The sequence below is a fragment of the Anolis sagrei genome, chromosome 3 (genome assembly GCF_037176765.1).
Source record: "Anolis sagrei isolate rAnoSag1 chromosome 3, rAnoSag1.mat, whole genome shotgun sequence".
Lineage (NCBI taxonomy): Eukaryota > Metazoa > Chordata > Lepidosauria > Squamata > Dactyloidae > Anolis > Anolis sagrei.
This window is the reverse complement of record NC_090023.1, coordinates 93,258,106-93,284,494: the sequence shown is the minus strand read 5'-3', so window position 1 is coordinate 93,284,494 and position 26,389 is coordinate 93,258,106. Positions and strand designations below refer to the sequence as shown.

General features: G+C 41.6%; 1 long non-coding RNA gene across 1 annotated transcript in view; it reads right to left on the bottom strand.

The window, feature by feature from the left end:
- Positions 1–22,033, bottom strand: part of LOC137096633 (uncharacterized) — a 59,547-nt gene extending 37,514 nt beyond the window's left edge. Inside the window, exons 1-2 of the long non-coding RNA XR_010909563.1 lie at positions 21,984–22,033; positions 10,476–10,631 (exon numbers count right to left, since the gene is read on the bottom strand). This is a non-coding gene — a long non-coding RNA (uncharacterized lncRNA). The remainder of the gene's footprint in view (positions 1–10,475; positions 10,632–21,983) is intronic.
- Between the last annotated feature and the right edge of the window lie 4,356 nt (positions 22,034–26,389).

Here is a 26,389-nt window from a genome sequence, read left to right as displayed (position 1 = left end):
TGCCAGGAGAGAGGGCACTGCATGCCCCTTCTGGCACACGTGCTATAGGTTTGCCATCACTAGTATAGATGATCACACTACATCACACACAGCTTCAATTGGCATACAACAACAAAATCAGAACACAGGTATATACAACAAGAGGAAATCACAGATAAAAAAAACATACTTAAAAGTTACTAATGTCAAGAATAAAATTTGTAAGTCTCACAATCAGAGTTGTTAGGAAGATAAGGATTTTTTAACACATTTGCCATTGAGAACACTGTAAAATGGAATTCCTTTATTTCATCTGCATATTATCATATTTGGGGGCAAACAAAGAAAGAATGACTAGGTTCTTGTAGGTTTTTTCGGGCTATAGGGCCATGTTCTAGAGGCATTTCTCCTGACGTTTCGCCTGCATCTATGGCAAGCATCCTCAGAGGTAGTGAGGTCTGTTGGAAATAGGAAAATGGGTTTATATATCTGTGGAATGACTGGGGTGGGGCAAAGAGCTCTCTGCTGAAGCTAGGTGTGAATGTTTCAGCTGACCACCTTCATTAGCATTTGAAGGCCTGGCTGAGCCTGGGAAAATGTTCTGTTGAGAGGTGTTAAGATGTGCCAGGTTGTTTCCTCTCTGCTGTTTTGGAAACAGTTGTAATTTTAGAGTTTTTTTTTTAATATTGGTAGCCAGATTTTGTTCATTTTCATGGTCTCCTCCTTTCTGTTGAAATTGTCCACATGCTTGTGGATTTCAATGGCTTCTCTGTGCAGTCTGACATGGTGGTTGTTGGAGTGGTCCAGCATTTCTGTGTTCTCAAATAATATGCTGTGTCCAGGCTGGTTCATCAGGTGCTCTGCTATGGCTGACTTCTCTGGTTGAAGTAGTCTGCAGTGCCTTTCATGTTCCTTGATTCGTGTTTGGGCGCTGCGTTTGGTGGTTCCTATGTAGACTTGTCCACAGCTGCATGGTATACGGTAGACTCCTGCAGAGGTGAGAGGATCCCTCTTGTCCTCTGCTGAACGTAGCATTTGTTGGATTTTCTTGGTGGGTTTGTAGATTGTTTGTATGTTATGTTTCCTCATCAGCTTCCCTATGCGGTCAGTGGTTCCCTTGATGTATGGCAGGAACACTTTTCCTCTGGGTGGATCTTCATCTTGACTCTCGTGGCTTGTTCTTGGTCTTGCAGCTCTTCTGATGTCTGAGGTGGAATATCCATTGGCCTGGAGAGCCCAGTTGAGGTGGTTCAGTTCATCTTGGAGGAGGTGGGGTTCGCAGATTCTTTTTGCACGGTCTGCCAAGGCTTTAATGGTGCTTCTTTTTTGACTTGGGTGATGGTTGGAGTTTTTATGTAGATATCTATCTGTGTGTGTGGGTTTTCTGTAGACGGTGTGACCCAATTGTTGATCTGGTTTGCGGATGACTAGGACATCTAGAAAAGGCAGTCTTCATTTTCTTTTTCCATTGTGAATTGGATTTTTGGGTGGATGCTGTTAAGATGGTCCAGGAACCTGTTGAGTTCTTCTTCTCCATGGCTCCAAATGGTGAAGGTGTCATCCACATATCTGAACCATATCGTGGGCTTTTTGGTTGCTGTCTCCAGGGCTTGTTTTTCAAAGTGTTCCATGTAGAAGTTAGCTATGACCGGGCTGAGAGGACTCCCCATAGCTACTCCATCTTTCTGTTCGTAGAATACATTGTCCCACTGAAAGTAACTGGTGGTGAGGCAATGGTGAAACAGAGCCGTGATGTCTTCTGGGAACCTCTGGTTGATGAGTGCCATGGTGTTTGCTACCGGGACCATGGTAAATAGAGATACCACATCGAAGCTGATCAGTTTGTCGTTGGTATTTAGCTTGAGATTGCTGATTTTTTTCTATGAAGTGGGCTGAGTCCTTGATGTAGTGTGTGGTGAGCCCAATATGGCTTTGTAACTGTGCAGCAAGAAATTGTTTGTATGTTATTTTTCCTGAAAGCCTTCGACAATACATTGAACATCTCTACGGGGAGAAACTGTTCCAAGACACACGGAAATTGGAGAAACTAAGGACCAGGAAAGCACATCTACTGTGCTCCCTGACTTTCCTTCTACGCTGCAGAGACACAGATACCATCCCACAATTTCTCGCAGCCAAAAGGACTTTCAAAACACCACAGGCTCACCGGATCTATGACCGCCTAGAATGCGACCTCTTACGAGAGAGAATTCACACCATCCACAAAGAACTCGCAAACACAGACAAGGAACTGCTGCACCTCCATATCAACATCAGCCAGAAGATGAACTCCCAGGACTGGGACAAAATAGACAACCTCTCTTACAGGAAAATGGAGAAAAACATGGCTGTCCACACCAGCAGACAAAAACAAAAATTCCACAAACGCCAAAAGCAACAGCCGAAACCAGAACTGGATACATCACGGACCATCATCAACCTGACAAGTCATCTCTGGTTGCTTCTGGATCGAGAAGGGACAGAGAGTTTCATCTATGCTGATGATCGTGCCATTACTGCTCAAGCAGGGAGCTTTGAGATGGTTGAACAGAAGCTCTCCGAAGCTCTAGGTGCTCTTACTGCCTATTACAGGGAAAACCAACTGATCCCTAATCCATCTAAAACACAGACATGCGCCTTTCACCTTAAGAACAGACAAGCATCCCGAGCTCTGAGGATTACCTGGGAAAGAATCCCACTGGAGCATTGCAACACACCCAAATACCTGGGAGTCACTTTGGACCGTGCTCTGACCTACAAGAAGCACTGCCTGAACATCAAACAAAAAGTGGGTGCTAGAAACAACATCATACGAAAGCTGACTGGCACAACCTGGGGATCACAACCAGACACAGTGAAGACATCTGCCCTTGCGCTATGCTACTCTGCTGCTGAGTATGCATGCCCAGTGTGGAACACATCTCACCACACTAAAACAGTAGATGTGGCTCTTAATGAGACATGCTGCATTATCACAGGGTGTCTGCGCCCCACACCACTGGAGAAATTACACTGCTTAGCCGGTATTGCACCACCTGACATCCGCCGGGAAGTAGCAGCCAATAGTGAAAGGACCAAGGCAGAGACATCTCTCATCCCCTGTTTGGGTATCAGCCAGCACGTCAACGACTTAAATCAAGACATAGTTTTCTTAGATCTACAGAGACACTCGCTGGAACACCCCAGCAAGCGAGAGTCCAAAAGTGGCAGGCCCAAACCCAGCACCTCAATTCATGGGTGATACCAGATGAGAGACTCCCCCCTGGGCACTCAGAAGACTGGGCGACTTGGAAGGCGCTGAACAGACTGCGCTCTGGCACCACGAGATGCAGAGCCAACCTCAAGAAATGGGGCTACAGGGTGGAATCCTCGGCATGCGAGTGCGGAGAAGAACAAACCACTGACCACCTGCTGCAATGCACCCTGAGCCCTGCCACATGCACGATGGAGGACCTTCTTGCGGCAACCCCAGAGGCACTCCAAGTGGCCAGATACTGGTCAAAGGACATTTAACCAAATACCAAATTTGCAAAATCTGTGTGTTTTTTTCCTTTTTCTTTTTAATCTGTGTGTTTGTTTTGCTCTGTTAGAATTGTAATACAATGGTTGCTGATGACACGATAAATAAAAAATAAATCAACCTGACAGACAGACAACTCTCTGAAGACCAAGTATCCATACTAGCGAAAGGAGGAAACGTTGCTGTAACCGCCACCAGGATCCCAGTAGAAAACATTGTTGAATCAGCAATTTATCACCTCCCAGAGGAAGAAGCAGAAGAAGTACGAGCGGAAGCAGCAAGGATCCTGAAAAAGGCAAAACTTCCCTCCAGTAATATTATAAGGAAGGAAAGACAAGCCATCAGAGAGCTCAATTCAGATCCTGATATCCTCATTATGCCAGCAGACAAGGGGAATGCCACAGTAATCATGCACACAGAGCAATACAAGAAGAAGATCAGAAAACTCCTGGACCCTACTATATACAAAAAACTCAAGCAAGACCCAACTTCCAAAATAACCAGGAAAACCAACACTCTGATTAAGAACTCCTCAATCAACTTTGACATACGACAACAGCTATGTAAATCGGAAGCCCTTCCACCCAGGCTCTATGGATTCCCAAAAATCCATAAGGACTCCACCCCACTCAGACCCATCGTGAGTGCCATTGGATCCCCCACATACGACCTAGCAAAATTTATTGCTGCACAGTTACAAAGCCATATTGGGCTCACCACACACTACATCAAGGACTCAGCCCACTTCATAGAAAAAATCAGCAATCTCAAGCTAAATACCAACGACAAACTGATCAGCTTCGATGTGGTATCTCTATTTACCATGGTCCCAGTAGCAGACACCATGGCACTCATCAACCAGAGGTTCCCAGAAGACATCACCGCTCTGTTTCACCATTGCCTCACCACCAGTTACTTTCAGTGGGACAATGTATTCTACGAACAGAAAGATGGAGTAGCTATGGGGAGTCCTCTCAGCCCGGTCATAGCTAACTTCTACATGGAACACTTTGAAAAACAAGCCCTGGAGACAGCAACCAAAAAGCCCACGATATGGTTCAGATATGTGGATGACACCTTCACCATTTGGAGCCATGGAGAAGAAGAACTCAACAGGTTCCTGGACCATCTTAACAGCATCCACCCAAAAATCCAATTCACAATGGAAAAAGAAAATGAAGGAAGACTGCCTTTTCTAGATGTCCTAGTCATCCGCAAACCAGATCAACAATTGGGTCACACCGTCTACAGAAAACCCACACACACAGATAGATATCTACATAAAAACTCCAACCATCACCCAAGTCAAAAAAGAAGCACCATTAAAGCCTTGGCAGACCGTGCAAAAAGAATCTGCGAACCACATCTCCTCCAAGATAAACTGAACCACCTCAACTGGGCTCTCCAAGCCAATGGATATTCCACCTCAGACATCAGAAGAGCTGCAAGACCAAGAACAAGCCACGAGAGTCAAGATGAAGATCCACCCAGAGGAAAAGTGTTCCTGCCATACATCAAGGGAACCACTGACCGCATAGGGAAGCTGATGAGGAAACATAACATACAATCTACAAAGCCACCAAGAAAATCTAACAAATGCTACGTTCAGCAGAGGACAAGAGGAATCCTCTCACCTCTGCAGGTGTCTACCGTATACCATGCAGCTGTGGACAAGTCTACATAGGAACCACCAAACGCAGCGCCCAAACACGAATCAAGGAACATGAAAGGCACTGCAGACTACTTCAACCAGAGAAGTCAGCCATAGCAGAGCACCTGATGAACCAGCCTGGACACAGCATATTATTTGAGAACACAGAAATGCTGGACCACTCCAACAACCACCATGTCAGACTACACAGAGAAGCCATTGAAATCCACAAGCATGTGGACAATTTCAACAGAAAGGAGGAGACCATGAAAATGAACAAAATCTGGCTACCAATATTAAAAAAAAACTCTAAAATTACAACAGCAAAAAAGCAGAGAGGAAACAACCAGGCACATCTTAACACCTCTCAACAGAACATTTTCCCAGGCTCAGCCAGGCCTTCAAATGCTAATGAAGGTGGTCAGCTGAAACATTCACACCTAGCTTCAGCAGAGAGCTCTTTGCCCCACCCCAGTCATTCCACAGATATATAAACCCATTTTCCTATTTCCAACAGACCTCACTACCTCTGAGGATGCTTGCCATAGATGCAGGCGAAACATCAGGAGAAATGCCTCTAGAACATGGCCCTATAGCCCGAAAAAACCTACAAGAACCTAGTGATTCCAGCCATGAAAGCCTTCGACAACACAAAGAATGGTGAAGTATTTTGACAGAGACCAAGTCACCAGAACAAACCCTTTTTGAAATGTTCCACTTTTTTATATCTCTCATCCAAAAGAGCTGATGCCAACATATTACATCTTGCAGTCACCAAAGCTCTCCTCTGAGTGGGATTAATCAAAATGCAAAGATATGCTGCCATGACTCCACACTCACATGGAATTAATGATGTTGTCGAGGAGCAAGTTTTTGCTGCAAGAGTCAGATTATGAAAGTCAAGATCCAAAAGTCTGCTCTTGAGTGATTTGCAGGCTTCCACATTTGTGAGCATTAAGAGTGCTTCCAAAGACATACCAATTGCTTTGATGTTTTGGGGAATGTATATTTGAGAGGGGCTGTTGATGAACTCAAGAGCCATGCATAGGACCGATTGTTTCACACAACCAGGAAGCTGCATCAACATGTGAAAGCGTTAACAGACTTTACTGTCTTGAGATGTGTAGAGCAGTGTTCAGTGAATTGGAAGCATTCCTGCTGCTTCTAAAACCTAATCAGGGCTTGTCTACATAGACTTAAAAAATCATACCTTATAAGCACTTCGATCTTGATACAAAGTGTCCATGACTATTAGTAATGTTTTCTTTGGATTTACCCCACCTAATGTGGATAACCCTAAAGGTTAACATTCCCAATAAAAATAGTTGATGTGAAAAAGTTTTTAAAAAGAAGATAGATGTGTTTGGATTCTTGCATATCAGTATATCAGCATTAATACATAACACAAAATATGTTAATACATGACACAAAGCATGCGTGTTGGAAAAAAACACACATAAAAAGAAGAGCATTCAAGGTGGTGTGACCTAAAAATTGTGAAGGATTAGAAAAAAAGATCGCTCCCCAATATTGAGGCAAATTTGTCAAGGGAGATATGTGGCTGGTTCTGACAATCTCACCATTAACAGGTGACATTAACAGTCTTGATGAAAAGTCATTACGAACTTGGAAGATGTAGGGCTAATCACAATTTTGTCAGTGTAGACAAGCCGCAGGTCATATGCTGTGAATCACATTCCTAGGGTGAGAGCATTATAACATTCCTGAAGCTAGAAGGCTAGGGCCTGTTAAATCAGGTCTGTTTGATGGTCCCCTTGCTACTTGGGGGTGATAGGAAGTTGCCGCTGCCCAGCCATGCAGAACATGGTTTAGCACTACTGGGCAGCCACCTTCGAGGACCCTCTCAGCCCGTGTTGTGGCTGTTCACCAGCTGCAACAACCTCACCTACCTTCATCAGCTAGAGTGCTCTCCCCCCCCCCCCCCCCGGACATCCTCCTTAGTGAGGCCATAGTCTGTCTATGGGCAGCCAGACTGCCTATGGAAAGGTGGGGGGGGGGGTATTGTAGCTGTAAGCAGTCATGACATGGGGGGGGGGGAGTCAGTCAGGACAGCTATGAATCAGCACAGCTGTCTTGACTACCCCCAATTTGGGGAAAACCCAAATCATGGTGAATCCAGGCATTAAAGCAGCCTTCCCCTGGATTAGGCTGTATCATATGATATTTAGCTGCCACAGGGCTGATCTATTGTCACACCAACCTAAGTGGTCAGTACAGATGTGCCTCAAGGCTATCTTCCACTTTGTCAACAGTAGGCAAGTACATTGTTATTCAAGCAGTTAAAGTGGGTTGCTGTAAACAGGACTTTTTAATTTGAGCAAATGGTGTCTCACACTTCTTCACTTGTCTTATGCTTTAATGAATCTGAGTAGATCTTGTTTTAAAACTTAATGTATTTACAGTGTTCCCTCGCTGCTTCGCGGTTTGCTAACCGTGGACTCCCTGTTTTGTGGCTTTTCAAAATAAATTAATTTAAAATACAAGTAGCATACAAGTAGAGGAAGAGAGAGGGGGAGGGAGAGAGAGGAGTGGGCGGAGGTATACAGCACATATACATTATAGCATCCCTACATCGTGATTTTTCACTTATAGTGGGGGTTCCTGGAACGGAACCCCCATGATAGGCGAGGGAACACTGTACCTGGTTTTGTTGCTAGCCATCTTGAGCTCTGTGTGTTACAGGAGAAAAATGAGATACAACTCAAACACATAGCAGGTTATAGTAGGAAAATTATGTCCATATGTAGATATTTCAAATTGAATTAATTCATTTATCCAAGTAATTTAATATGGCAATCTTAAATCTGAATATGCCAATATATGCAAAAGAGAAAATAAAGCTTTTAAAACCTAAATTTTAAATATTATTCATTTTTTTCTTATTTATGTCATAAATTATCTCTCTTACCTGAAATGTATGGGATAATAGTAAAAGAGCATTAGAAATTAGTAGATTCTATGTTTTCATTTTTTGTAATGTATTGTTTTGAGGCATTTAAATTTACATTGTATTCTTTCTCAAAGAAACTTTCAATAAGGGTCTTAAACCACTTAAACCAGGTGTGCAAATGTCTGATTTCTTATGTATTCCTTATGGTCATTTGTTATAGTTGGGAAAAGATGAGTAGTGGTTTGGGTCCCTTATTGAAATCAACAGGATTTAAAGTGCTTAACTTTGGCTAGATGCTTCCTGGCATGTTCTGATAATGAATGGTTTTTCCTGTGGCCGTTTCTGATGAAAAACTATCCTTAACTTTTACCTCAGGGGTATCGTATAATACAACTTGGGGTTTCCGTTACCACATTTTACAACAGCAGTAATGCAAGAATTTACTGCTGACGTTATAGGGTGAGACAAAAGTGTGCCATTTTATGAAGCCATTAAACACCTTGAAATTTCCCCACATTGAACATCAAGGTTACTGTGTTTCCAAATGTTCCCTGGCACTGCCATTCAGTATGTTTAACCCTGTAGTGTAATAAAATTATATGGTTTGACCAGATATTCACTAATCCTGGAAGATATTGCATATGGACAATGTTTTGAGTGCAATTGAATACCTCGGAGACGTCACTGTCAAAATGAAACATCACTCTATCACCGGTACTTGTTAGTATTGAACACCTGGTCTATGCACAGCAAGGTTATTAAATTTCTTTTTCACAAAGAGGCCTTTCAAGGATCACAGAGTTTTCACCTCCCACTTTTTTTATGATCAAGATGAAAGTTTAAAATGGCATACCAAAGGGGCTCTATTGTTTTGTTTGTAACTTACTTAACATTTGGAGCACAGGAATAATGTATGCAAAGCTTTCTAGAAAAAAATGGAAGGAAATGCATACCATTGAAACTGTAATGGCCCAAATAGAGGCTACAGCTAGCAACAGAAATGTCAGAAGGATAGGAATAATTAGAAGCAACATTATGAAGTTCACCACCACCCCTCCTTGTCCCTGGAGAAGACATCAAATCTTGTAACAGTTTAGAAGTCATTTGGAGTTATTTGAAGGAATAGAGTCAATGGGATATAGCGGTTAGAATTATTGGCCGAGATTTGGAAGATTCAGGTTCTTGTCCTTATGAATGGGCAACCTTGGGCAAGTTGTCCATTCATTAGGCCAACCTTCCACATAAGGTTGTCATGAAGATAAAGTGTGGAAAAAAAGAACCAGATATGCAAGGTTGTAGTTGCAGTGTATAGTTATGTGGGTGAGGTGGGGTTACTGACCATACAAAGAATAATTCTGTGTCCCATGAAATTTTCCTTCAATCCCATTTTTTACCATTGTAGATGAGCACTCCTTTAGTATTAACAAGGGTCATCACCCTTGGCGTCTATTAGAGAGTTTCAATTTCCCTTTGCCAATATAGTGTATGAGTGTTGGACTATGACTACAGAGTTCAAACCCTCACTTAGCCATGGAATCCCCACTGAGCGATATTGGGCAAATTACACTATCTGGTGCAAAAGGAGGCAAAAATAAATGTTCTCTGAAAAAAATCTTCCCAAGAAAATTCGATAAAAGGTTTGCCTTAGTGTCGTCATAAGTCAGAGATTATTATTATTATTAATTATCATTAAACTTTATTTGTACCCCGCTAGCATCTCCCGAAGGACTCGATGCGGCTTACAAATGCCAAGGCCTCAACACACAATATAACAATACAGATGTCTTAAAAGCACATAGCTACTATGCATACTCTCTGCAATTCTTAGATCTTTGGTAGTAATTTACCCTTCTAGGATGATTTCTGGAAATTGTGGTTTAATTTGGCAATTTATTACTGATGGGTATGGGTATATAGGAGCACAGATATATGCCTAAGATGCTGATCTTTATGAGATCTGCCTGTTTGCCTCAATGGAAGGTGATTTAATGAAAAAGGACCAGCTTAAGATATTTTGCTCCCTGTAGTAAAGGACAATAAAGTTTGAGCATATCTTCAATGGAATTCCAAAATGCAAAATATTTTAAAATCCAAAATTGTCCACATGGATGGCTGAGCTAGTGTCACCTTTGCTTTCCAATAGTTTCATGCACAAAATTATTTTAAATTTTATGTATAAAATTGCTTTCAGGCTATGTATTGAAGGCAAGCCTGTGGTCAAGGGGGTGGTATAGGGGTTCAAACCACCCCTGAAAATTTTAAAGTTTTTTAAAAAGCTTGATTTACTCATGAATTTTAACTGATTAATCAAATTCCCATGCTAAGTCTATGAGAAGCAAAATTAGAGTCCCTCCAGAACTGCAAGCACTATCTCAACCAAATTTTGATAATTTACTCACACTATAATTACCTACCTTTCCACCACATAGTGGACGTAACCAAGTTGGCCAACCTACAGCTGGCAGGAAAAGCCTTAGTGGTGGTGGTGGGGAGTTGACCTGGATTGCATGTGAAAACGGAGGAAGTTGTGGAAATGGGGATGTCTACCACTGGTTCATCTAATCCAAGCCCTGCCAAAGAAACCATGGAACAAGAGTAAATACACAAAGTTGTGTAATTGTTAAACTTGGACTTTATATGAACAAGGCTGCTTCTAATGACCAAGTGAAAGCTCAATTAGTGCAAAATCCACAGGCTCAACAGATTTCCCTGGTTAGCCTACTCATTTCATGTACAATGTGCCTCCTGTAAGTACTTACTTACTTAGGTGATCCCTCATTGTCCGAGTAGGATAATCCTCCAGGGTGGATCCGTAGGTGACTATGGAGCCCTAATCTTGATCTGCATCATCTCCTGCAGTGAGGGCATTGGTTTCCAGGTGGAAGGCGGCCCCGGTCGGGGTTGGCTTGATAAGCCTTCCTCTTGGCACGTGTCTCTTTTTCGCCCTCCATTTGTGCCTCTTCAAATTCTGCAGCACTGCTGCATGCAAGCCCCCTCGCCACAAGAGGGCCTGTAAGTATTGTGTGGTGTTGGAGGAGAAGGTGATGGTAAAGGTGGTCATCAGAAGCTTGGTGCATTGGTTGCTAAACCATTTCGGCGATGGAAAGATGCAACACAAGTCTTCAATAGACACCAAAAGTAGAATACCATCTGAACAACTTGTGCTTGGCTGAAAATTTCTTGCTAATTTACAGTGGAAAACATCTTGATGTAACCCATTATGATAGAGGAAAAAAGAAGAAAGCAACTTCTACCAATTGTGGAAACTATTGTCCTTTGTGGCCAACAATAACTGGTTTTAAGAAGGATCAATGATTTAGGGCCTATTACCTGTGAAGAACCTTTACACAATAATGATAATTTCAGGGCTTTGTTGAGATTTCATGCCAGATCAGGAGACACTGACCTGAAAAATCATCTAAAAACTGCAGCTATGAATGCCGAGTATACTGGTCCTCAAATACAGAATGAACTAATAGACATTTGTGGTGATATGATAGTCCAAAAGATTGTTGAACAATGCAATGCATCACAGTGTTTCTCTGATTTGGCAGATGAAACTTTGGATGTGAGTACCTCAGAACAGTCACCACTCTGCACTAATTTATAGGCTTTGTGAAGATAAGTGATATGACAGGTGGAGGATTTATAGACATTATTTTGAAAACACTGGAAGAATTGGACAGAACTTGCAATACCTATGTGGACAGGGTTATGATGGAGCTGCTAATGTGAGTGGGCATGTTAGTGGTGCACAGGCAATTATATCACAGATGTATCCAATGGGTGTGTACATCCACTGCAATCTTCATTCACTAAATCTAGCCTTAGCAAATACTTGCAGCATTTCACCTGTCAGAAACTGCCAAGGAACAATATGCAATTTTTTCAGAACATCATCCATTAGACTGGAGCTGTTAAAGAAAAATATAAAAAACAATTTCCCTGAACCAAGAACAAACAACCTATTTCCACTTTGTGAAACCTGCCGAGTTGAGCAACGTGGTGCAATTTTACATTTTGTTAAATTGTACAGTGTGGTGGTGAGGGCACTTGAAGAACTAAAAGAGAGCTGGTCACCTTCTGTTCTGAATACTGAATTTGTAGTAACCATACAAAGCTTCTGTCATCATCCCTTCAGCTAAGCAAAACATAAAGAGTAGATATGGACATTTTCTGTAATCTGCATTGACATAGTTTTCAGGCTTTTCCTACAGGCATTGTGGTATTCTTTTGTTACCACTAAATTACCAATTAAGAGTCATTTTCAATTTTTTAGACTTGAAACTTTGTAGCTAAAATAGAAATGTGATTTAATTATGTCTATGTAAAATATAGAATGACATAGAATTTTGTGTTATGAATGTACTCCACATGATTTGCTTTACAATGTTGAACCCTTTACAAAAAAAAAATTCTGGCTACAGGCCTGGTTGAAGGTGTATATGAAACATAAATGAATGTTGCGTCATGTCCAAATTCCAAGATATCTCATTATATGCATATCTGGAAATACAGGTATTCAAGAATTTGGGGGAAAAAGTGAAATCCAAAACACTTCTGGTTCCAAGCATTTTAGATAAGGGGCACTCAGCCTCTACTGCACCAAAACACGGTATACATTGAGAAAGCATCAAGGACTTTCTCGAGCAAGGTAATAAATGCTTAATTTTTCAGTCTACCAAATAATCATACATGGGTTTGGATTGCTTAGGATCTTTCTGTGCAACATGTCTGGAGTTTTCTGTCGAATCTGGAAAGCTTCCCATCGTTTTTAATGGACAATCCAGTAGACGTTTGGAAAAAGTTAGGGCTTCTTCATCTTAAATGCAGCCACTGTTAAGCTAATTGAAGACATTTAATATCCTAAATGCTTTTGAAAGCTGAGTATCAGGACTTCCGGTCGGCGTTCATGGAGGCAGGACGCAGCTAAGCAGAGCTCCGGCTCGCTTAACCAACTCGCGAAATTTTTTTTTTTTTTGCCGTTGGGTAGAGTCTTCTGCTCCCCTCCCTCGGTGGATCGATACCGGGGGGTACGCAAGGGCCCAGCAGGTACCTTCTAGGTACCTGGGTGCGCGAACGGCGACGCGAGAAGCGGTCCTATGGGCCCGCACCCACTGCCTTTCGACGCCGGCAAATATTTGAAGGACTAACAGAGTTGAACGGAATGAAGGGGTCACACGGCCCCACTGGAAAAGCTTGGCATCCTGCAGGACAAGGACAATGCACCTTTTTACTAAGCCACTAACCAGGTGACTAAAAGGGAACAACAAAAGCAAAGGTCTACTCTCTTTGGGTACAGTGTCTCCTCGAGAGAAAAGAGAGTAAACAAGCGGAACGAAGACCGGTGAGGTAAACGGACGCCGATCCCCATACCGCAACGCTATAACAGCACAGCCAACATTGCCAACAAACAAGCCCCATGGGCCTACTCTGAAGGCACCGCGATCTACCTGTGAGTAAGTGGATCGGGGTTGGCCCACAGAGGTGAGACGCCGCGACGTGGAGGAGGAGGAGGAGCCCGGGAGGTGAAGACGGAGGCGGATCTCAGCGGCAGCCGCGGAGGCGGAGGCGGAGCCCAGCGGAGCCCAGCAGCAGACGCCCAGCAGCAGACGCAGGCGTGGTGACGTTGGTGACGTTGGAACGCGGCGACGCAGGGGCGTGGCGCGAAGCTGCGTCGAGTACGTCAGGAAGCGGCAGAAACAGGAAACAGGAAGACAGGAAGATTGGAAGGCGGCCGAAGCGGGGACGCAGCAGCAACCCACCCTCCTCCCCCGAGGGAAGGGTTCCTGACGGGGCAACTTAGGACTGCACGCATAAAGAACAACTGCAGCTGCAGACTCAACGCAGCCCCAAGGTAGCCGAAGCCAGAAGCAGCCGAAGTCCGGGGGTAGAAAGACCCCATAGGAAACTCGGCAAAGGAGACAAGGTACGGAAGGGACAATTCTTTCTCCCCTCTTTCTCCCTCACAAGATTAAAATGCGGGCCTTTTTAAAAGCTGTAAAGCCTTAAGACTGGCAAAGAACGTTTCAGCTCTCTGGGCGCTCTGCCCCGCGTCTTATCTTGCCTGGTCGCCTGCGGCTTATACATCAGTCTCCCCCATTGACTGTTAAAGACACTCAAGACTTTAAAGACATTTAAGTCTACTAAGCCCAGCATGGTCCTCTTGACCCCCTGCCCAGGTTAAGAGCAGCTCTTCTGTCAAGTCTGGCCTTAGTGGGTTGGATCTCTCACAGAACGTTGTGTATTCTCTGGAGTTCACATTGGGAACAGACTATTAACCTGGTCTCACTTACAAGTTAATTGTGTTTGGCTGTTTAGTCTCACTTTCTATATATACAGTTTTTTCTTTCTTTCTTCTTTTTAATCATTACATTTCAGAAATATTACTGAACGTTGATGTGCCCTCTATAACTATTAGCTGACACTCTCCACCTGCCCCTACGTCCCCATACCCATCCCCAGCTATCCCATCAGGTGGCCTACGGGTGGGTTTAGAGAGGGGGTGGGGTCTTGAAGCTCGAGGGAGCTCGAAGGTAGGAGGAAGAAGCGAGGGCAGTACACAGGAAGCCCCTAACAGATTTAAAGTGAGCAGAAATCGAATAAGAAAGGAAAATGGCCACTCCAAAAACAAAGTTAGAGAAGGAGATTAAGGACCCTAAAGGCACTGGAAGAAGAGGATCTGGCCAAGAAGAAGTCAACATGAAAGACATTTGGAAAGAGCTCCAAAAACTAACAGAGAAGATCACGGAGAACCAGGAAGAAAACAAGAAAGACCTCACATCTATTAGAGAAAACCAGATAAAACAACAAGCTCAACTAGAGCTGATTAGAAAAGAATTTAAAGAAGACATTACTATAATCAAAAAAGACATTGCAAAGGCCTTCACAGAAATCAACGATAACAAGATGGAAAACAGAAAACTAGGGAAAGAACAAAGGAAAATACAGAACGACCTGGAAGACCTGGTGGCTAAAAATGACAAATTAACAAAGGAACTAGAGAGGATCCAAAACGGAGAACTGGAGTACGCACTGAGGCTGAGAAACCTTAAGGAAGAACCCCTAGAGGACCTAAGGGAGATAATAACCAAAATGCTCGCGAACGTGATCGGATCTCCGGTGGAGAAGATGGAGACGGAAATAGATCGAATTTATCGGGTTCAATCGGCGTTTGCCAAACAAAACAAGGTGCCAAGAGACGTGATGGTCCGATTTATGCGCAAACACACCAGAGATCAAGTGCTGAAAAACTCCAATCAAAATCCGATAATACACGGGGGAGAAAAAATTATTGTTCTCAAAGAAATACATAAACAAATCCTGGACAGACGTAAGAAATATACATTTCTGACTCAAGAACTTAAAAGACAGAACTGTAAATTTAGATGGGACAAAACGGAAGGTCTTATGACCACGTTCAGAGACAGGAGATATTGGGTCAAAGATACCGAGAAGGCCAATGAACTCTTCCAACTCCTCAAGGAGCATAAGAGCAACCCGAATCCAGACTACTCATCCGTAAAAGGTAATATGAGAAAAAGACCACGCCCAGACTCCCCCCCTAAAGAAGAAGGAAAAGCTGACGAGACACCCAGAACAACCGAGGAAGCGGACGAAAGTAAAAAGGAGGAGGAAGCAACTAGTGGATTAAATATACATGACTATGACTGAACGACAAATAAAATGCTACTCTTTAAATGTAAATGGACTCAACTCGGCATGTAAAAGGAAAAGACTATTTGAAAAAATCAATAAAGATAATTACCAAATCATCGCATTCCAGGAGACTCACATTTGTACTAGGCATGTCGCCCATCTGAGGCAAAGGAGACTAGGAAGGGAATTTTATTCAGCCTCTATTGAGAAAAAAAGGGGGGGTGGTAATTTATGTCAAAGAAGACATACCAGCGGAATTAAGTTTCAGGGATCAAGACGGGAGAATAGTAGCAGTCAAAATTAAATTGGGTGGTGAGACCATTTTGATTTGTAACATATATGCCCCCAATGGACCCAAAAGCAAATTCTTAGAATACCTGAAAGAGAGCTTATTGCAAACAGAATTTGATAGCCTGATAGTCATGGGGGATTTCAACGGCATATTAGATATAAACTTAGATAAAAGCCAAGGTGGCAGGAAAAATAAAAATAACTCCCTTCTCCCTAAAAAATTCATCGTGCTCAAAGAAGAATTCGATCTTCAGGATGTATGGAGGCACTGCTACCCGGAAAAAAAGGAATATACATACTACTCACCCCGCCACAAATCATGGTCTAGGATAGACATGATTTGGGCCTCCAACTCAATAATGTCTAAAATTGAAAGAATACATACTATCGCGAGAGACATATCGGATCACTGCGCATTGGAGCTGCAAGTGTATAAAAAGGTCGATGCAAGGAAGTGGAGACTGAATGATAACTTACTCAAAACGGAACTAGACATAAAGAAAAATAAAGAACTGTTAAGGGACTTCCTGCAGCTGAACGACCTACCGGACACTTCACCGCAAATACTATGGGATACACTAAAAGCGGTCATGAGGGGGTATTTAATCCAGCAGAACGCCATCAAAAACAAGAAGAAAAACCAGGAGATAAAACAGCTCGACAATCAGATCGCGGAAAAAGAACAAGAACTAAAAAGAAACCCGGACAACCTAAAAGGAGAAAGGAACCTGAAGTGGCTTAAGAAAAGAAAACAACATCTTGAGATTGAGGCTCTGGAAAAGAAATATAAATATATTAAACAACAAGAATTTGAACATGCCAACAAACCTGGAAAATGGTTGGCAAGGAAAGTAAGGAAGAAAAAACAAATACAGCGAATAATAAAAATTAAAAAAGGAAACAACTATCTAATGAAGGATCCAGACATCATTAAAGAGTTTCAGGAGTACTATACAGCCCTCTATAACAAAGATGACACCGATGAAACAGAAGTAACAAGCTATCTAGCTAAATTAAAGCTTGGAAAAATCAAAGACACCCAGAGAGAGGCCCTCAATAAAAAAATCACAGCTCAGGAAATCTCAGAGGCGATTGCGGGCTTGCCCGCTAATAAAGCTCCGGGCCCAGATGGTTTTTCGGCCTGCTTCTATAAGACACTGAAAGAAGAACTCCTACCACCCCTCCAAAAAGTGATGAACTCTGCGCTGAGCTCGGGCCAGATCCCGGAATCCTGGAAGGAGGCTGAAATTGTACTAATAAGGAAAGGAAACACAGAGCAATCAGACATACAAAACTACAGGCCGATCTCTTTATTGAACTCGGACTACAAGATCTTCGTTACAGTGCTTGCAAAGAGGCTGAAAGGATTCCTATCCGAATGGATAGGAGAGGAACAAGCAGGCTTCCTTCCGGGAAGAAGCACAAAAGATAATCTAAGAACGATACTCAATACCATAGAATACTATGACTATAATACACAACAGAAACTAGCTCTACTTTCACTGGATGCCGAAAAAGCTTTCGACAATTTAAGTTGGAAATTTCTGAAGCTACTTTTAGAAGAAATCGATATAGGCTACGCCTTTAAAAATGCTATCCATTCCATCTATTCGAAACAAGAAGCGAGACTACTAATAAATTCCCAACTGTCGGAAGCAATAAAGATCACCAAAGGCACCAGGCAGGGCTGTCCCTTGTCCCCGCTCCTATTTATTATGGCTCTCGAAACACTCTTAAAATCAGTCAAAGAAGACAAAAACATCAAGGGCATGAGGATCGCCAAACAAGACTATAAGATCAGAGCCTATGCAGATGATGTCATCTGCATCATCGATGACCCCATCAACAACATTCGGAGCTGGCTGGACAAATTAGAAGAATATGGTAAGGTTTCGGGATTTAGAATTAATAAAAACAAAACAACCCTCCTAACTAAAAATATGACAACCGAAATGCAAGAAGAACTGAAAACTCTGTCAGGCCTCTCAATTAGTAAAACAATAAAATATCTCGGGATTTCGATCACGGCCTCTAATGCGCAATTGCTTAAAAACAACTACGAGAAGACATGGAAAAAGGTAAGAGAGGACTTAACTAAATGGAAGACACTGAACCTCTCCCTTCTAGGAAGAATAGGATTAATCAAAATGAATATCCTACCCAGGCTTCTATATCTTTTTCAGAACCTGCCTATCATTAGAAACAACAAAGTCTTCGACCAATGGAACAAAGATCTATCCAAATTTATTTGGAACGGGAAGAAGCCTAGGATGAAACATCGTATAATGATTGACAGGAAAGAAAAAGGGGGCTTCGGCCTCCCCAGCCTCAAACTCTACTTCGAGGCTTGCGCTCTAGCCTGGGTAAAGGACTGGATTATCCTGAGAAAAGAAAACACCTTAACACTGGAAGGCTTCAATCTCCGAGCGGGTTGGCACGCGTACTTATGGTACGACAGAGCCAAAATAGAAGCAAATTTCGGAAACCACTTCGTCCGCTCTGCTCTGCTCAGAGTTTGGATTAAATACAAAAAACTCTTTCACTACAAAACCCCTCTTTGGCTGTCACCGTTCGAGGCCAAGCAAAGGCGGCTGCTAGGCTGGCAGCAGTGGCCAACATACAAAGACCTCCTGGTTAAAAATAGAAACGATAACTCCTGGTCCCTGAAACCTCAGGAAGAACTGACCCGTTCTTTCAACAACCTGACATGGCTACAGTACTTTCAACTTCGAGAAACATTTAAACAAGACTTGCAGTCCGGATTTGAAGAAAAAACGTCCCCCGGGGAAGCCATTTGGAAAACAGGGAAAAAAACTATATCAAAACTTTACAACCTGCTTCTAAACTGGGAAACGGAAACTGAGGAAATAAAAGATTGCATGATCCTCTGGGCTAAAAACATCGGCCGCCCAATAAGACTCTCGGAGTGGCAGTCAATATGGCGAAAGAAGCTGAAGTATACGTACTCCTCTGCGCTGAAAGAAAACTGGTTGAAAACCTTCCACCGATGGTATCTAACACCACATAAGTTAAGTAAAATGTATCCAAAATACCAAAATACGTGTTGGAAATGTAAAGACCTCCCCGGCACTTACTTCCATATGTGGTGGTCCTGCCCAAGGGTACAGAAATTCTGGATAGAGCTCCAGACCGAATCACAAAAAATACTGAAGAGGAAGTTTCCTAGAAAACCCGAGTACTTTGTTCTAGGGCTAACGGACGACGACTTCGACCTCAACAAGAATGAAGATATAATCTGGACGTACATCTCCACAGCAGCGAGAATAGTCCTGGCAAGACACTGGAAGGAAGAACATATACCTAACATCGAAGAATGGCTAGATAAGATCTCCGAAATAAGAGATATGGATAAACTGACGTTCCTGTTGAGAACATGCTCCGGCAGGCCTGTTAGTCAGACAGACTGGTCCCTTTTCGATGAATACGAAAAGCAGAGATACGATGTTCACGTAACGGAGCAAAAGTAGAAGAGACACAGGTATTTTGACCCATAGACCGTATGGTGCAAACCAGACCAAGGGATCCAATTGGGATCCCCGCAGTGAAGCCGAGAACACCCTGCGTGGAATCCAAGCGGAAGTCTCTTTTAACTCCCTATCCCACCCCCATCAACTTGAGGGAGGCACTCGAGGAAGGCCCCGGGTAAGATCCGCTATCGAATGCCCAGCTCTCTGCATGGGTTGAAATAATTAAGGTTTAGGTACAAGATATTAACTTATTAGGCCGCTAGGAGGTTTCAAATGTTTTATGGTTTTCTATGTTACGGGTAAAGTGAGTAAGATAGACATACTTTAACCCCTATGCGTCCGTCTGAATGCTTATAAAGATACACAAATACCCATAGTAACTTCCTTCCTCCCTGCCCCCTCTTCTCTTCTACCTCCCCTTGTCGTCGTCCCCCTCCCGTTCCTTTTTGTCTATCCCCTTCCCGAATACCACCCTCTCCCCCACTGTCTCTCCCCCCCCCCTTTTTTTTTTTCCCCCTCATGTGTTGCGGTTTTATATTTTGTATTATAAAATTTCAATAAAGATTATCTAAAAAAAAAAAAAAAAGAAAGCTGAGTATCAGTGGACATCTGAAACTTGGAACAAGATTAGTATCATTCTAAAAGCATTCTGTTTCATTTTTTTTTACCATTAAACAAGTGAATCTTAAGATACACAGAAAATGTTTCAGACTTTATATATATTCTTCCCCTTATTTTACATATAAAATAGTTGTGTGGGCTTTCCTGTTCATTTCAAGTTAGAAGCTCACACTGCATACAACTTGGTGATATAACTCTCAAAGTATGTGTGGCCAATTTTGCCTTTGTTTAGTGAGTGTGAATAAGACAGCTCTTAACTTTGCATGATAGAATGTCTTTGGGAAAACATGCCATTTGCTGGCAGACAAATAATATCTAATGCACACATCATAGTGTACATTTTTCCAACCCCAACAGCTGTAACCAAGTAAATGAGGAATGGAAATAACAATGAAATGATATCATCATGCCATATATCACATATTACATGTAAATATGTGAAAAACAGAACTGAAGTATCCATATGTCTCCCGTGACATGCAGTGTAGATTTTACATCAGAGGATCTAAAGAAGAGAACCCCAAACCTGCCATCATTATGTACTTTTTCAGTTACAAATCTGCAGCACTTTGATCACGTCTGCTGTAGGCAATAAATAGCAGAGACAGGGCATTCCTGGAAAGTTCCTATGGTTTTTGTTCTAATGAGTGCAAACCCAAATGCAAAATGTACTTTATTCAGCATGACATCTTAACAAGGTGAGATACGACATGAAGGCAGCATCTATTCAATGAAATAGTACAGGTTATGGAAGAAGAGCATATATTATACTTCCCTGCTCTCCATCAAGTTCACTTTCAATTCAAATTGCCTCTGAGATATTCTGCCAAATACAGTTAAAGATGCAGATCCATAGGCAGCACCTCCAGTGCATCCTTCCATAAACACTGCTCTGCATACAAAAGGAAAGACTCAATTGATTTGTCTGCCACTGTGGTTAGATTGCATAAAAGTTCTTCTAGTAATGTGGCAACTGGTTAAAGACAAGTAACTCCCCTGAGATTAGAAGAATGTCTGAATTAACGTTTGAAAGAAGAAAAGTCAAGTTGTTCACACAATTCTGGGATTTGAGGCTCAGCTTAATTTCCTGAACCTTCGCTGTGGTACTAGCCTTCATTATCTTGAAGACTTCAGTATGAGGTAGTGCTGGCTTACTCATTAGTAGCCCCTTCAGGATAATGAGCACTTGGATCTTAAGAAACACCACATTGCGCAAAATGGATAATGGCCAAATCACACAGCCACTTTTATTTGACATCCATAAAAGCTCATTTTTATTTATTTGAATGTTGTTTAGATATGGGCATATTGAGCCATTTTCACTCTTCTGGACCTATCTCTTTTGGTGGAGAGTGCAGCTCAAGAGAGGTACAGTCTTAACATGCTTCTAGCTGTTGTGAAAAATATTTCAGCATGCCAAAGTACTTTAAAAACACCCAACTTTCTCTGTTTTCTCTTCCTCAGCCCTCAACATCCTTATATGCTTTCTCTCAGCTTTTTAAGAGGAGTATTGTATAGATATGTTGTTGAAGATGAAATGCTTTTAGGTGAAGCCTAAAAGCCTAACTGATTTCAGTTGGGTGTTCAGTTCTCACAGGCAATCTGTCTCTCAGTTCAGCTGGAATCCTGCAGCTCCTAAATTTGAATGAGAGGGAAAGAAAAACAGCCACACCTCAAGTTTGCCCTGTCTGATGCAATGATAAGGAATGCCAGTTAAAGAAATTTTATCAGTCACATATTGTAGGCATGTCTTTGCCAGGAAAAATGTCTGAACTTCATAAATCCTGTTATTATACTTGGCTAAACTAAATTAAATTATAGGCATTTCACTTTAAAGTAATAATAGACAACTGAATTACTTACTGTCCCTCTGCCACAAGTTTGCAAAGTAGTATTGTGGACAAGTTACAGAGCATATCTGTGAGACAGATGTGAAGGAATGTGGTGCCGTTAAATACTGTCTTTTAAGCCAGGTTGCCAAGTGATGACTTAGGGCTTGTCTACACCAATGAAAAATAATCTGTTTGGCACTACATTTTCCTAATCCAAATTGACCTTGTAGTGACCTCATCATTGCCACAGACATCATTACAGATAGTAATGAGTTGGACATAACTGGCATAGATTTCCCCTACCTAAACCATTTCACTGTTAGTGAACAGTCCACATTTCCAATCCTGCATTATTTTTAGCCACACCATTTTTTCCATCATGCATGCAAATATACACACTTTCTGTTAAGCAGGAGTGTGCCAATACTGATAAACTGATATACAAGTATCCACAAATATTCAACTTTTTATAAATAAAAACGGTGTAAGAATACAGTTGTTTCAATTTAACACATTTTGTAGAGTTAAACCTGTGGGCAAAGTGTGCCCTTGGGTTGAAGCACATACCTGGTGACCCAGCTTTGGTATCTTTCACATGACATGATGGCACTGGCCTTCTTTCCACTAATCTTTCACAACATTTGGGACATCTCACTGTGAAAAATATCATTTGAGTTGAGATACTGAAAAATCACAACATACTTTCCAGGCTTTCAATTCTCAGTGATCAATTGATTACATAATGTGATGGTAAGAAAGGTCAGTCTATATTTAAACATTCTTATGGATGAGTAAAGTTATGTAAATTTTATAAGAAGTAAATTAGAAATGGGCAATTTTTTTCTTCCAAGTAATGTTTTAGTGCATCAGAAAGATGTGACAATTACATAACCAGTTAAAGCATGCTGTAAATGAAACCAACTGAGAATGGAAAACAGACCAAATTATTTTAGTAGCACAGCTGATTAATCACCAGCAGCAATAGATCACTGCCAACTGGAAGGTGGCAAGTTCAAAGCCCAAGTCGGATTGAGCACCTGACTGTGAAGCCTAGCTTACTGTCCACTCAAGCAGTTTGAAAACAGCTGAGCCGTGAGTAAAGAAATTAGGGACCGCTTAAAGAGGAGAGGTATTTTACGACACCATAAAAATGCTGGTGATCAAAGAACAAGGAGGAAATACGATCAAAATGACTCGGCTTCATAGTGGATGAAGAAATAATACCCCCTGTGGCTGGAATCGTGTATAACCTCCAGGTGCTGAAGTTGGAAATGCCAAAAACATCTTTGTCTGTCTTGTATGTCTAAAAATAACATTGAATGTTTTCAGTGTATGCGTGCATTGTGATATACCCTGAGTCCCCTTCGGGATAAGAAGGGTGGAATACAAATACTTTAAATAAATAAATAAATTTTGATCCAACGTGAGTTATATTCAACAACACTGATTGACAAGAATTTGCTGATAAGAAAAAAATCTAAAACTTTGACAAAAATTAGTATTTCTTAATAGCTTTCTTTAAAAAATCCTCCCTAGAAGTAGAGCCCTGCGAACTGCATACTAGTTCCCCACTTATCACATCACATTTATTTCCCATTCCAATATTATTTTTCCAGTGTTTGATTTTATACAGTAAACTCCATGGGGACTGTCTTCTTGTAATCTATTAAGTGCCAGTTACAGATTGCATTGTATCCTGATATATATGTACAGAATATATTCCATCCAAATAAAGGTATACACAATTGGGTGATTTGAAGCAGATTTCCTCTCCTTCTCACAACAACAACTCCTTTAGGCTGACTAGAAGGGATTTCTGCACAGAACTGAGGAAATCTCCTGAATAACTTGAGGTTTTATAAGGTGAAATAGAACCATCCATTTTGGATCCGATCCAATAAATGATAATAATTAATCCAGGATAACAGCATAAAACATGTAATGTTCAAAGAACAGTCTGAGTTAACATGTGCCAACAAAACAAGAGTCTTATGGCTGAATTTATTTTATCCAAGAGCTTCTCACAGTCTGCAATTATATCAAGGTGCTTCTACTGCTGAAAAGCTTGGGGTTTGTAATTTGTTGATGCACCATAGAAGCTCTCTGGCTAAGAATTTTAAATTCCCTTCTACAGATTGCCCCTCTATAGGATGATGCCATGGTGGTTAAAGTGGAATCATAGGCTGTGAAAGAGCCCACAGAGCCCTCATTAATTACAGTCTATCACCTTAGGTGTCATAGAGCATAAAAAATATTTCCCCAGTCCATATAATTTGTCCAGTCCACATTATGATTCCAAAAAAGCAAAATATCTAATCTGGTTGGCTGTTTCTATTTTGGGTACCGAGTGATTTTTGCTACCAAAATGCCAACAGTTAAGAATGTGTATAATTACTTGGGATGTTCTCCAATCCTCACTTACTAAAAAGCAACTGCTGAGATTGATAGGGTTCTGTTCCCCTGTCAATTGGGAACGATTGACTGTCATTCCTCCCACCCGACACAAGTAATCTCTGGCACAGGAGGGAATTCTGCCTGTTGCACCAGAAATTACTCACAGGAGAAGATAGAAATGGCAGCTTAAATGCTTTCCAATTGACATGGGATAGAGCTCTATTGATTGCAGTGGCTGCTTCTTGGTAAGTGGGGATTGGGGGAGCCAGGTAAGGATTGACTACATAATACTGAATCATGATGATACTTATATCCCATATGAGATTCCAGCCATTTTTAAAAAGTCAAGTCAATAGAGTCATACTAACTGCAAGTGGAATGAGCCTAGACTTTCATCCAAAAAGCTGGCACCCTGTTAGGCAGTTACAATGATATCATCTAGGTTTACAACCTCATATCTATTTGGTATGCCATGATTACAAATGCCTCCCCCAAACCTGCCTTAAAATCTAGGTAGCTATACAGAATGGAATTCTGAAGTGCTGAGAATGGGTTGCTGAAGGGTGATTTATTCAGCATGCTCTCACCGATCATCAGAAGTACAAAGAGTACTTGTGATAGGATCTCATTGGTGTCTCTGTTTTTGTTCCTCACAATATCACTCATTGGCAGGAAGAGGTTGGCTGTGTCATCCTTCAGGTTGGCTGTGTCATCCTTCAATGTCACACTTGCCAGCGCTGCAGAACTCCTTTCCTCCATATGGATGCCAGGACTTTAAGGTGGGTTTTGAGGAAAAAAATCAGAAAATTATATCCTGGCTCCATTTCTGGTGCAGGATCTCAGACAATGAATGTTCATATATTTTTTTCAAATCAAAATTTGAAATAATTTATTTTTGCGCATATTTTTGTGCATATGCACAATTAAGATTTTGTCCACAAATTATGCAGACTCTTCCAAGAGCCTGCACCCCCTTACATGCTATTTTAAAGAGTCTCCAATCTCTGCAGTTATGTGAAAGGACTAAGGCTTTTTGCAGCGGATAAGCTTTAGTCAAATATACTGGGTATACATCAAACATTGCTTAATTATCCCCACCCACCCCTCAAATAAATGATCTACACCATCTTTCTTTAGAAATACAGACCAGGTCCACAATGTTGCCTTGGTCACCAAAGCTTTGTAGTCATCATCATAATTACATTTATTTATACCCTGCTTTATTTCTCCTGAAGGAGACTCAAAGCAGCTTAACATAAAAGCATTAGCACTGCTTCCAGATCCAGCTGGAAGAAAACAAAACAAACAAGCCTAGTTGTTAGTTTCAAACAGGTAAACCCATGGAATTAATGCTAGCATGGTAATGCAATCTATAAGCCTTACTTTTTTTGTGTGTGAGGAGTGACTTGAGAAAGTGCAAGTCACTTCTGGTATGAGAGAATTGGCTGTCTGCAAGGACATCACCCAGGGGACACCTGGATTTTTTTATGTTTTACCACCCTTGTGGGAGGCTTCTATCATGTCTCCACATGGGAGCTGGAGCTGACAGAGGGAGCTCATCCTTGCTCTCCCCAGATTCGAACCTCCGACCTGTCAGTCTACAGTTCTGCCGGCACAAGGGTTCAACCCACTGTGCCACCAGGACTTCATCAGACTTACAGATTCAATGGGTTTACTCCAATTTAGACTAACCCTAGGTTTTAAGTCATAGAGTTGTGTCAATAGTATGGGATGATGGGAAAGATTATGTTGCTCACCCCTGCACAAAGCTACTTTTAACTTCAGTTGAAAATTCATATCCTTCCTATGAAATGTATCAGACACTTATCATCAAAATGATATAATGACGTAGTCATATGAATTTGCTTCCAGCTGTTTCAGACTTTGATTTAGTCTGTGGGAGGCACATATATTTATCAGTGGTGATTAGTTAATTCAGTAAGGTTGACTAGATGAATACCAGCTGTGTTCTTAAAAGGAAATGGTATCTAGATAGGTTACAACTGTCAGAAATATATTATGTTAATACATTTGCAAACAGAT